This window comes from Mytilus californianus, unplaced genomic scaffold (genome assembly GCF_021869535.1).
Source record: "Mytilus californianus isolate M0D057914Y unplaced genomic scaffold, xbMytCali1.0.p SCAF_3, whole genome shotgun sequence".
NCBI lineage: Eukaryota > Metazoa > Mollusca > Bivalvia > Mytilida > Mytilidae > Mytilus > Mytilus californianus.
In genome coordinates, this window is record NW_026262679.1 from 92,417,281 (window position 1) to 92,430,146 (window position 12,866).

The window sequence follows — 12,866 nt, forward strand, 5'->3', positions numbered from 1 at the left end:
GGATGTGAAACAAAATGATGACTATTACAGTTTCTTCACATTTGTTTATATATTGGAGAATTTTGTAAAACACTCTTCCAAATGTCCGTACATGTCTTCAAGTTTACAAGTTTTGAAAAAGCAGAGGCTGATTTAAGGGGGTGCCCTTCCCCTTATGGAGCTACATTTATGGGCCCCCCTTTTCAAAATCCTGGATCTGAAAACCTTATATTTATTAATATTTCTAGGGTCATTTCACTTGATGAAAATCGGAATGTATTGAGGCGAGTTTGACTTCTCTCATCAGCAAGTAGATTGTTCTAGTCTACCGGTATGTAAAAATTTTCATGACCTGTTTTAATATTAAATGTTTCTTTTCAGTTCTTGGAGTACTATGAACTTACAGTCGTCTAACTTTGTATTCAGATGCATTTAGGATAGCCAGACATTATTACAACTCCATTATATAGACTTTAAATAATGGTAGACCCAGTGTATACAGGTATAATAGTTAATAGTAAATAAAGAAAAAAAACTTTTACAAACCCTGGTTTTTGTCGAGACTGCGACTTTTGTCGCAGAAAGCTCGACATAGGGATAGTGATCCGGCGGCGTCGTTAACTTACTTCTTAAAAGCTTAATATTTCAGAAGGTAGAAGACCTGGATGCTTCATACTTTGTATATAGATGCCTTATGATATGAAGTTTCCGTCTGTCATATGTCCATTGTCCTTGACCTCATTTTCATGGTTCAGTGACTACTTGAAAAAAAGTTGATTTTTTTGTAATGTTAATTTCTCTCTTATTATGAGTAATAGGATAACTATATTTGGTTTGTGCGTACCTTGTAAGGTCCTCATGCCTGTCAGACAGTTTTCACTTGAACTTGACCTCGACCTCATTTCATTGATCAGTAAACAAGGTTAAGTTTTCGTGGTCAGGTCCATAACTGAGATACTATAAGCAATAGGTCTACTATATTTGGTGTATGTAATGATTGTAAGGTGTACATGTCCAACTGGCAGGTGTCATCTGACCTTGACCTCATTTTCATGGTTCAGTGGTCATAGTTTAGTTTTTGTGTTTTGGTCTGTTTTTCTAATACTGTATGCAATAGGTCAACTGTATTTGGTGTATGGAAATATTTCACATGTACATGTTAGTCTGGCAGGTTCTATTTGATCTTGACCTCATTTACACGGTTCATTACTCAATGTTAAGTTTTTGTGTTTTGGTTTGTTTTTCTAATACTGTATGCAGTAGGTCAACTATATTTGTTGTATTGAAATATTTTACGATGTACATGTCAGTCTGGCATGTTTTATTTGACCTTGACCTCATTTTCACAGTTCATTGCTAAATGTTAAGTTTTTGTGTTTTGGTCTGTTTTTCTAATACTGTATGCAGTAGGTCAACTATATTTGGTGTATGGAAATATTTAATGATGTACATGTCAGCCTGGCAGGTTTTATTTGACCTTGACCTCATTTTCGTGGTTCATTGCTTATGTTAAGTTTTTGTGTTTTGGTCTGTTTTTCTTAAACTTTAAGCAATAGGTCAACTATATTTGGTGTTTGGAATGATTGTTAGGTGTATATGTCTGTCTGGCAGGTATCATCTGACTTTCACCTCATTTTCATGGTTGATTGGTCAATGTTCAGTTTTCCTGGTTAACTTTTTTTCTTAGATACCTTAAGCAATAGGTCAACTATATTTGATGCATGGAATGATTTTAAGGTGTACATGTCTGTCTAGCAGGGTTCAAATGACCTTGACTTCATTTTCATGGTTCATTGGTCAGTGTAGAATTTCCATGGTTTGGTCTGTTTCTTTTATACAATAGGTCATCTATATTCTGTGTATGGAGGGATTGTATTAAAGGTGTACATGTATTTCCGGCTTGGTTTATCTGACCTTGACCTCATTTTCTTGGATCATAAATGTTAATGTGATACTTGTAGTAAAACTTTATATGTAGGACTATCAACATAAAATCAATGGTCAGCATAGTAGGCGAGACATTTCAGCATGTGCACTCTTGTTTTACCTTTTGTATACTTGTAGCTGAAAAGATTAATCAGATATAAATTATAACATATCTTTTCAACATAATAATATCTGTCTGTTTCTTTGCTTTAGTTATGAGCTGATATTCAGTATTTTCAAATATTTGCCATGTATTATATAATTTATAGCCATCTACATCTACATCCATATGAACCGCAATAGGTCACGGAACAATAACCTTAATCTTACTTAATGATATTTACATGCAAAGAAATGTTTTATGGTTTAAGTTTTACAGGATAATATTAATATTTGGTTGGATATGTTTTTATTCTTGTTGAGATAAATATATTAGAAATTGATTGAAATATGACATTGATTAAAGGAGAATTTTTTGTACTAAAGAAAACATAAACAATCCGGGTTACACTTATCAATTCTTTAAATAAACTTATTCTAAAAGGTTACCTATTCAACACTGTAAATTAATCTTTGAATATTGTTTTTATTGGTGTAAATATTGATTTTGTCATCAATGAATTAAAAACCATACTAAATATTACACATATATGTACTTTCACGGTTCTACAATCTGTCAATACCTATAGTTTGGCATTGCACAAGGTCATGTTTTTCTCTGACTGTTAATGACGTCTTTACCCGTAATCCATTGGATGTTGGATGTGTACTGATTGATATTTAAGCCTTAGATACATGCTTTTTATGCCCCATTTATGGGCATTATGTTTTTCGGTCTGTGCATTTGTTCATTCGTCCATTCGTTAGTCTGTCTGTTCGTTTGTCTGTCCTTTCGTTTGTCTGTCTGTTTGTTTGTCCATCTGTCCCACTTCAGGTTAAAGTTTTTAGGTTAAAGTTTTTGGTCAAGGTAGATTTTGATGAAGTTGAAGTCCAATCAACTTGAAACTTAGTACACATGTTCCCTATGATATGTTTTTTATTAGTTGTTATTGGCTTTGAACTAGCTGTCAGTAACTGCGAGTACTCTCAGATCTGTACTTTGTGTCTTTTTGTTTTTGGGATGTATAAGTACCCGTTTACGCCTACTTTGTGTTTTGTTAGATGTATTTCTATTTGTATCCATCTGATGGGTAAAGCCTTTTTCAACTGATTTTTATAGTTTGTTCTTATGTTGTACTGTTACACCTCTGTCCCAGGTTAGGGGGAGTGTTGAACACTTACAAACATGTTAACCCCGACACATTTCATTCTTTATGTGCCTGTCACAAGTCAGGAGCCTGAAAGTTCAGTGGTTGTCCTTGGTTCATTTTTGTCATATTTGTTTTTATGTAAACTGTTTTGTTATAAATTAGGCTGTTAGTTTTCTCAATTGAATTGTTTCATATTTTTAGTGTCTTAGGGCCTTTTAAACCCGACCATATGATTTAGGTTTATCTCATTGTTGAAGGCCGTACAAATGCCTATAATGACTTACATCTACTTCATTTGAACTTTGGTGGATAGTTGTCTCATCATACCACATCTCCTTATTTTTATATGAATGTCTTAGATTGAATAAACATTTTATAAAGAACTATAAATAAAATAAAGTTTTAAGTTTCCATCCTTTCAAATATTTTATACTTATCTGATATTTTAGAGGAATCCAACAACTGAACAGAGCAGAACAGTATTCAGTGACCTTGAAGAGCAAGCAATGTGTACAGTAAAACAGCTATCTTTGTAGTTACCAAAGGGTATGGTAAGAACCTCATCTATAATTATATGTGGTGAGTATTTTTTTGTTGGTTAAAAATTATGCAATAGGGTACTATAATTTTTTTCTTGGAGTCTATTTACCTATTAGGTACTTGGGGACGGGACAATTTTTTTTAGCCCTCCCCCTTTTTTCCAGAATCTCTCATTTTTTTGTTTTCTATTAATTTCAATTATTTTTACGTTTTTCTGTTGTATGAACATAAATATACTAAAAATAACTTGTAGTTGCTATTTTTTTTTATCAATTTCAAGTTTACTATCCATAGCGGTCACTGATATATATTATATAGAGAGAAGGTATCTCACCTCGTACCTCATCACCTATTTTCCAACTTGAATTCTTTGAGGAATCCCTAGTCTAATTCTTAAAATATTAAATATCCTTCAGGTCAGTGGGCATGACTCTTTTCTGTTATCATTCCTCATTTTAAGCAGTAGGCACTTTTACTGAAATTTGAAGTTGGAATGTCTGCAGAACGAATCAATTTTGTTCTTTGTGTCGTCGTATTTTGATTCTTAAATAACTGAAGTATTGTATGGGCGACAACTCTAATTCTGCACCAAGTCCGGTTCCCTGAACAAATGTTCCGATTGTTATTGTACAGCACAATAAGGTACAAGAGTTCATCATAACAGTATGAAGTATAAATAAACCGTAAACGTGCTCGTGTCTATTTATACTTTATACTAATATGGTGAACTCAAGTACCTTATCGTGCTGTACAATAACATTCAAGACATTTGTTTCAGGGAACCAGAGTTGGTGTGGAATTAAGAGTTGTCGCCCATACAATCATACTTCTGTTATTTAAGAATCAAAATAAGATGAACAAAATTGATCCGTTTTGCCGACAGACGTTGAATTTCATTAAAAGTGTTCCTGCTTAAAACGAAAAATGATAGCTGGAAAAAAATTATGCCTACTGACCGGAAGGATATTAAATGAATTAGACTTGGGATTCCTCAAAGAATTTATGTAGGAAGATAGGTGATGAGTTACGAAGTGAGATACTGTCCTTCTCTCTATATAATATATAAAAAAACGATTCTGGAAAAAAGGGGGAGGGTTGAAAAAAAATTGTCCTGTCCCTATGCAAGTACCTATGCTTTTTATTAAAAAAAGGAATGCAGGGTATACATCAATGAGGCACCATCCCAATGAAAATGAATAGCCAAAGACATAATAGAGATCATCAACTATAGTCCGATGTATATACAATAGACCTTATAGCTTATAATTTGCAAATCTGCCCCCTTGACCCGAGAATCTCCACCTTTTGAACTATTGACGTCATACATCTTTTCCATTGTGGCGTCAGACATCTTTTCCATTGTGGCATCAGATATTTTCTATTGCGTCAAAATTTATGTGAACCTTTGTGATGTCCATTAATGGCGGACAAATAGCCATAACGTGTAAATTTGATTCAAGGCTAAAAGAGTCGTGAATAAAATGAACAGAAAAAAACAAAGAACTTATATGAACACCAAATTCTGACAAGCACATGAGCAAATGGATGGGTTTAACACTTTTAAAAAAAAATGTCAAACCTTCCCTAAGTAAAGAATTGATAGTAACGTTGGTTGATCTATTTCATTTTATATATTTTCATGTATATGGTTGTATATATATTTATATTTTATATAGGTTACTTCAAAGAATTGATGGTACGGTAGATGCGGAACCGTAGCTCTTAGGTCTTTATGATATTTTTTGACTATTTGAGGACCATCTATATTCAATAAATATCATAAGGACCTAAGAGCTACAGTTTGCAGCTTAAATAGTAAAGTTGGTTGATCTATTTCATTTTATATATTTTCATGTATATGGTTGTATATATATTTATATTTTATATAGGTTACTTCAAAGAATTGATGGTAAGGTAGCTGCGGAACCGTAGCTCTTAGGTCTTTATGATATTTTTTGACCATTTGAGGACCATCTATATTCAATAAATATCATAAGGACCTAAGAGCTACAGTATGCAGCTTAAATAGTAAGGTTGGTTGATCTATTTCATTTTATATATTTTCATGTGTATGGTTGTATATATATTTATTTTATATATAGGTTACTTCAAAGAATTGATGGTAAGGAAGCTGCCGAACCGTAGCTCTTAGGTCTTTATGATATTTTTTGACTATTTGAGGACATATGTTCAATAAATATCATAAGGACCTAAGAGCTACAGTTTGCAGCTTAAATAGTAAGGTTGGTTGATCTATTTCATTTTATATATTTTCATGTGTATGGTTGTATATATATTAATTTTTTATATAGGTTACTTCAAAGAATTGATGGTAAGGTAGCTGTGGAACCGTAGCTCTAAGGTCTTTATGATATTTTTTGACTGTTTGAGGACCATCTATGTTCAATAAATATCATAGGACCTAAGAGCTATGGTTCCGCTGCTAATAGTAAGGTTGATTGATCTATTTCATTTTATATATTTTCATGAATATGGTTGTATATATTTATATTTCATATAGGTTACTTCAAAGAATTGATGGTAAGGTAGCTGTGGAACCGTAGCTCTTAGGTCTTTATGATATTTTTTGACGGTTTGAGGACCATCTATGTTCAATAAATATAAGGACCTACGAGCTATGGTTCCGCAGCTAATAGTAAGGTTGATTGATCTATTTCATTTTATATTTTTTCATGTAAATGGTTGTATATATATTTATTTTTTATATAGGTTACTTCAAAGAATTGATGGTAAGGTAGCTGTGGAACCGTAGCTCTTAGGTCTTTATGATATTTTTTTGACTATTTGAGGACCATCTATGTTCAATAAATATCATAAGGACCTAAGAGCTATGGTTCCGCAGCTATAAATAGTCAGGTTGGTTGATCTATTTCATTTTATATTTTTTCATGTGTATGGTTGTATATATATTTATTTTTTATATAGGTTACTTCAAAGAATTGATGGTAAGGTAGCTGCTGAACCGTAGCTCTTAGGTCTATTTGATATTTTTTGACTATTTTAGGACCATCTATGTTCAATAAATATCATAAGGACCTAAGAGCTACAGTTTGCAGCTTAAATAGTAAGGTTGGTTGATCTATTTCATTTTATATATTTTCATGTATATGGTTGTATATATATTTATTTTTTATATAGGTTACTTCAAAGAATTGATGGTAAGGTAGCTGCGGAGCCGTAGCTCTTAGGTCTTTATGATATTTTTTGAATATTTGAGGACCATCTATGTTCAATAAATATCATAAGGACCTAAGAGCTACAGTTTGCAGCTTAAATAGTAAGGTTGGTTGATCTATTTCATTTTATATTTTTTCATGTATATGGTTGTATATATATTTATTTTTTATATAGGTTACTTCAAAGAATTGATGGTAAGGTAGCTGCGGAACCGTAGCTCTTAGGTCTTTATGATATTTTTTTACTATTTGAGGACCATCTATGTTCAATAAATATCATAAGGACCTAAGAGCTACAGTTTGCAGCTTAAATAGTAAGGTTGGTTGATCTATTTCATTTTATATATTTTCATGTGTATGGTTGTATATATATTTATTTTTTATATGGGTTACTTCAAAGAATTAATGGTAAGGTAGCTGTGGAACCGTAGCTCTTAGGTCTTTATGATATTTTTTGACTATTTAAGGACACATGTTCAATAAATATCATAAGGACCTAAGAGCTACAGTTTGCAGCTTAAATAGTAAGGTTGGTTGATCTATTTCATTTTATATTTTTTCATGTGTATGGTTGTATATATATTTATTTTTTATATAGGTTACTTCAAAGAATTGATGGTAAGGTAGCTGTGGAACCGTAGCTCATAGGTCTTTATGATATTTTTTGACTATTTGAGGACCATCTATGTTCAATAAATATCATAAGGACCTAAGAGCTACAGTTTGCAGCTTAAATAGTAAGGTTGGTTGATCTATTTCATTTTATATATTTTCATGTGTATGGTTGTATATATATTTATTTTTTATATAGGTTACTTCAAAGAATTGATGGTAAGGTAGCTGTGGAACCGTAGCTCTTAGGTCTTTATGATATTTTTTGACTATTTAAGGACACATGTTCAATAAATATCATAAGGAGCTAAGAGCTACAGTTTGCAGCTTAAATAGTAAGGTTGGTTGATCTATTTCATTTTATATATTTTCATGTATATAGTTGTATATATATTTATTTTTTATATAGGTTACTTCAAAGAATTGATGGTAAGGTAGCTGCGGAACCATAGCTCTTAGGTCTTTATGCTATTTTTTGACTATTTCGGGACCATCTATGTTCAATAAATATCATAAGGACCTAAGAGCTACAGTTTGCAGCTTAAATAGTAAGGTTGGTTGATCTATTTCATTTTATATATTTTCATGTGTATGGTTGTATATATATTTATTTTTTATATAGGTTACTTCAAAGAATTGATGGTAAGGTAGCTGCGGAACCGTAGCTCTTAGGTCTTAATGATATTTTTTGACTGTTTGAGGACCATCTATGTTCAATAATTATAAGGACCTAAGAGCTATGCTTCCGCTGCTGATAGTAAGGTTGATTGATCTATTTTATTTTATATATTTTTATGTATATGGTTGTATATATATTTATTTTTTATATAGGTTACTTCAAAGAATTGATGGTAAGGTAGCTGCTGAACCGTAGTTCTTAGGTCTTTATGATGTTTTTTGACTATTTGAGGACCATCTATGTTCAATAAATATCATAAGGACCTAAGAGCTATGGTTCAGCTGCTAATAGTAATGTTGGTTGATCTATTTCATTTTATATATATTTTCATGAATATGGTTGTATATATTTATATTTCATATAGGTTACTTCAAAGAATTGATGGTAAGGTAGCTGCAAAACCGTAGCTCTTAGGTCTCTATGGTATTTTTTGACTGTTTGAGGACCATCTATGTTCAATAAATATCATAAGGACCTAAGAGCTATGGTTCTGCAGCTAATAGAAAGGTTGATTGATCTATTTCATTTTATATATTTTCATGAATATGGTTGTATATATTTATTTTTTATATAGGTTACTTCAAAGAATTGATGGTAAGGTAGCTGCGTAACTGTAGCTCTTAGGTCTTTATGATATTTTTTTACTATTTGAGGACCATCTATGGTCAATAAATATCATAAGGACCTAAGAGCTACAGTTTGCAGCTTTAATAGTAAGGTTGGTTGATCTATTTCATTTTATATATTTTCATGTGTATGGTTGTATATATATTTATTTTTTATATAGGTTATTTCAAAGAATTGATGGTAAGGTAGCTGCGGAACCTTAGCTCTTAGGTCTTTATGATATTTTTTGACTGTTTGAGGACCATCTATGTTCAATAATTATAAGGACCTAAGAGCTATGCTTCCGCTGCTGATAGTAAGGTTAGTTGATCTATTTCATTTTATATATTTTCATGTATATGGTTGTATATATATTTATTTTTTATATAGGTTACTTCAAAGAATTGATGGTAAGGTAGCTGCAGAACCGTAGCTCTTAGATCTTTATGAAATTTTTTGACTATTTCTGGACCATCTATGTTCAATAAATATCATAAGGACCTAAGAGCTATGGTTCCTTAGCTATAAATAGTAAGGTTGGTTGATCTATTTCATTTTATATATTTTCATGTGTATGGTTGTATATATATTTATTTTTTATATAGGTTACTTCAAAGAATTGATGGTAAGGTAGCTGTGGAACAGTAGCTCTTAGGTCTTGATGATATTTTTTGACTATTTGAGGACCATCTATGTTCAATAAATATCATAAGGACCTAAGAGCTATGGTTCCGCAGCTAATAGTAAGGTTGGTTGATCTATTTCATTTTATATATTTTCATGTGTATGGTTGTATATATATTTATTTTTTATATAGGTTACTTCAAAGAATTGATGGTAAGGTAGCTGTGGAACCATAGCTCTTAAGTCTTTATGATATTTTTTGACTATTTAAGGACACATGTTCAATAATTATCATAATGACCTAAGAGCTACAGTTTCCAGCTTAAATAGTAAGGTTGGTTGATCTATTTCATTTTATATAATTTCATGTATATAGTTGTATATATATTTATTTTTTATATAGGTTACTTCAAAGAATTGATGGTAAGGTAGCAGTGGAACCGTAGCTCTTAAGTCTTTATGATATTTTTTGACTATTTGAGGACCATCTATGTTCAATAAATATCATAAGGACCTAAGAGCTACAGTTTGCAGCTTAAATAGTAAGGTTGGTTGATCTATTTCATTTTATATATTTTCATGTGTATGGTTGTATATATATTTATTTTTTATATAGGTTACTTCAAAGAATTGAAGGTAAGGTAGCTGCTGAACCGTAGCTCTTAGGTCTTTATGATATTTTTTTACTATTTGAGGACCATTTATGTTCAATAAATATCATAAGGACCTAAGAGCTATGGTTCCGCAGCTAATAGTAAGGTTGGTTGATCTATTTCATTTTATATATTTTCATGAATATGGTTGTATATATTTATATTTCATATAGGTTACTTCAAAGAATTGATGGTAAGGTAGCTAGGGAACCATAGCTCTTAGGTCTTTATGATATTTTTTTACTGTTTGAGGACCATCTATGTTCAATAAATATCATAAGGACCTAAGAGCTACAGTTTGCAGCTTAAATAGTAAGGTTGGTTGATCTATTTCAGTTTATATATTTTCATGTATATGGTTGTATATATATTTATTTTTTATATAGGTAACTTCAAAGAATTGATGGTAAGGTAGCTGCTGAACAGTAGCTCTTAGGTCTTTATGATATTTTTTGACTATTTGAGGACCATCTATGTTCAATAAATATCATAAGGACCTAAGAGCTATGGTTCCGCAGCTAATAGTAAGGTTGGTTGATCTATTTCATTTTATATATTTTCATAAATATGGTTGTATATATTTATATTTCATATAGGTTACTTCAAAGAATTGATGGTAAGGTAGCTGCGGAACCGTAGCTCTTAGGTCTCTGATATTTTTTGACTGTTTGAGGACCATCTATCTTCAATAAATATCATAAGGACCTAAGACTAAGAGCTATGGTTCCGCAGCTAATAGTAAGGTTGGTTGATCTATTTCATTTTATATATTTTCATAAATATGGTTGTATATATTTATATTTCATATAGGTTACTTCAAAGAATTGATGGTAAGGTAGCTGCGGAACCATAGCTCTTAGGTCTTTATGATATTTTTTGACTGTTTGAGGACCATCTTTGTTCAATAAATATCATAAGGACCTAAGAGCTACAGTTTGCAGCTTAAATAGTAAGGTTGGTTGATCTATTTCATTTTATATATTTTCATGTGTATGGTTGTATATATATTTATTTTTTATATAGGTTACTTCAAAGAATTGATGGTAAGGTAGCTGCTGAACCGTAGCTCTTAAGTCTTTATAATATTTTTTTACTATTTGAGGACCATCTATGTTCAATAAATATCATAAGGACCTAAGAGTTATGGTTCTGCAGCTAATAGTAAAGTTGATTGATCTATTTCATTTTATATATTTTCATGAATATGGTTGTATATATTTATTTTTTATATAGGTTACTTCAAAGAATTGATGGTAAGGTAGCTGCGGAACCGTAGCTCTTAGGCCTTTATATTTTTTGACTATTTGAGGACCATCTTTGTTCAATAAATATCATAAGGACCTAAGAGCTATGGTTACGCAGCTAAAATAGTAAGGTTGGTTGATCTATTTCATTTTATATATTTTCATGAATATGGTTGTATATATTTATATTTCATATAGTTTACTTCAAAGAATTGATGGTAAGGTAGCTGCGGAACTGTAGCTCTTAGGTCTTTATGATATTTTTTTACTATTTGAGGACCATCTATGTTCAATAAATATCATAAGGACCTAAGAGCTATGGTTCCGCAGCTAATAGTAAGGTTGATTGATCTATATCATTTTATATATTTTCATGTATATGGTTGCATATATATTTATTTTTTTATATAGGTTACTTCAAAGAATTGATGGTAAGGTAGCTGCTGAACCGTAGCTCTTAGGTCTTTATGATATTTTTTGACTGTTTGAGGACCATCTATGTTCAATAATTATAAGGACCTAAGAGCTATGCTTCCGCTGCTGATAGTAAGGTTGATTGATCTATTTTATTTTATATATTTTTATGTATATGGTTGTATATATATTTATATTTTATATAGGTTACTTCAAAGAATTGATGGTAAGGTAGCTGCGGAACCGTAGCTCTTAGGTCTTTATGATATTTTTTGACTATTTGAGGACCATCTATGTTCAATAAATATCATAAGGACCTAAGAGCTACAGTTTGCAGCTTAAATAGTAAGGTTGGTTGATCTATTTCATTTTATATATTTTCATGTGTATGGTTGTATATATATTTATTTTTTATATAGGTTACTTCAAAGAATTGATGGTAAGGTAGCTGCGGAACCGTAGCTCTTAGGTCTTTATGATATTTTTTGAATATTTGAGGACCATTTATGTTCAATAAATATCATAAGGAAGTAAGAGCTACAGCTTGCAGTTTAAATAGTAAGGTTGGTTGATCTATTTCATTTTATATTTTTTCATGTATATGGTTGAATATATATTTATTTTTTATATAGGTTACTTCAAAGAATTGATGGTAAGGTAGCTGCGGAACCGTAGCTCTTAGGTCTTTATGATATTTTTTTACTATTTGAGGACCATCTATGTTCAATAAATATCATAAGGACCTAAGAGCTACAGTTTGCAGCTTAAATAGTAAGGTTGGTTGATCTATTTCATTTTATATATTTTCATGTGTATGGTTGTATATATATTTATTTTTTATATAGGTTACTTCAAAGAATTGATGGTAAGGTAGCTGTGGAACCGTAGCTCTTAGGTCTTTATGATATTTTTTTACTATTTGAGGACCATCTATGTTCAATAAATATAAAGACTTAAGAGCTATGGTTCTGCTGCTAATAGTAAGGTTGATTGATCTATTTCATTTTATATATTTTCATGTATATGGTTGTATATATATTTTTTTTTTATATAGGTTACTACAAAGAATTGATGGTAAGGTAGATGCGGAATGGTAGCTCTTAGGTCTTTATGACATTTTTTGACTATTTGAGGACCATCTA

The 12,866-nt window shown here is 31.1% G+C and overlaps 1 long non-coding RNA gene across 2 annotated transcripts; it reads left to right on the plus strand.

Moving 5' to 3' along the window:
* Nucleotides 1-6,159: 6,159 nt before the first annotated feature.
* On the plus strand, nt 6,160-11,108 carry LOC127735461 (uncharacterized). Of its 2 annotated transcripts, none has more exons than XR_007998427.1 (3): nt 6,160-6,216; nt 10,663-10,712; nt 10,927-11,108. It is a non-coding gene; the product is annotated as an uncharacterized LOC127735461 (long non-coding RNA). The 2 variants fall into 2 exon arrangements; XR_007998426.1 differs by lacking the exon at nt 6,160-6,216 and adding an exon at nt 10,135-10,239.
* The last annotated feature ends 1,758 nt before the right edge of the window (nt 11,109-12,866 follow it).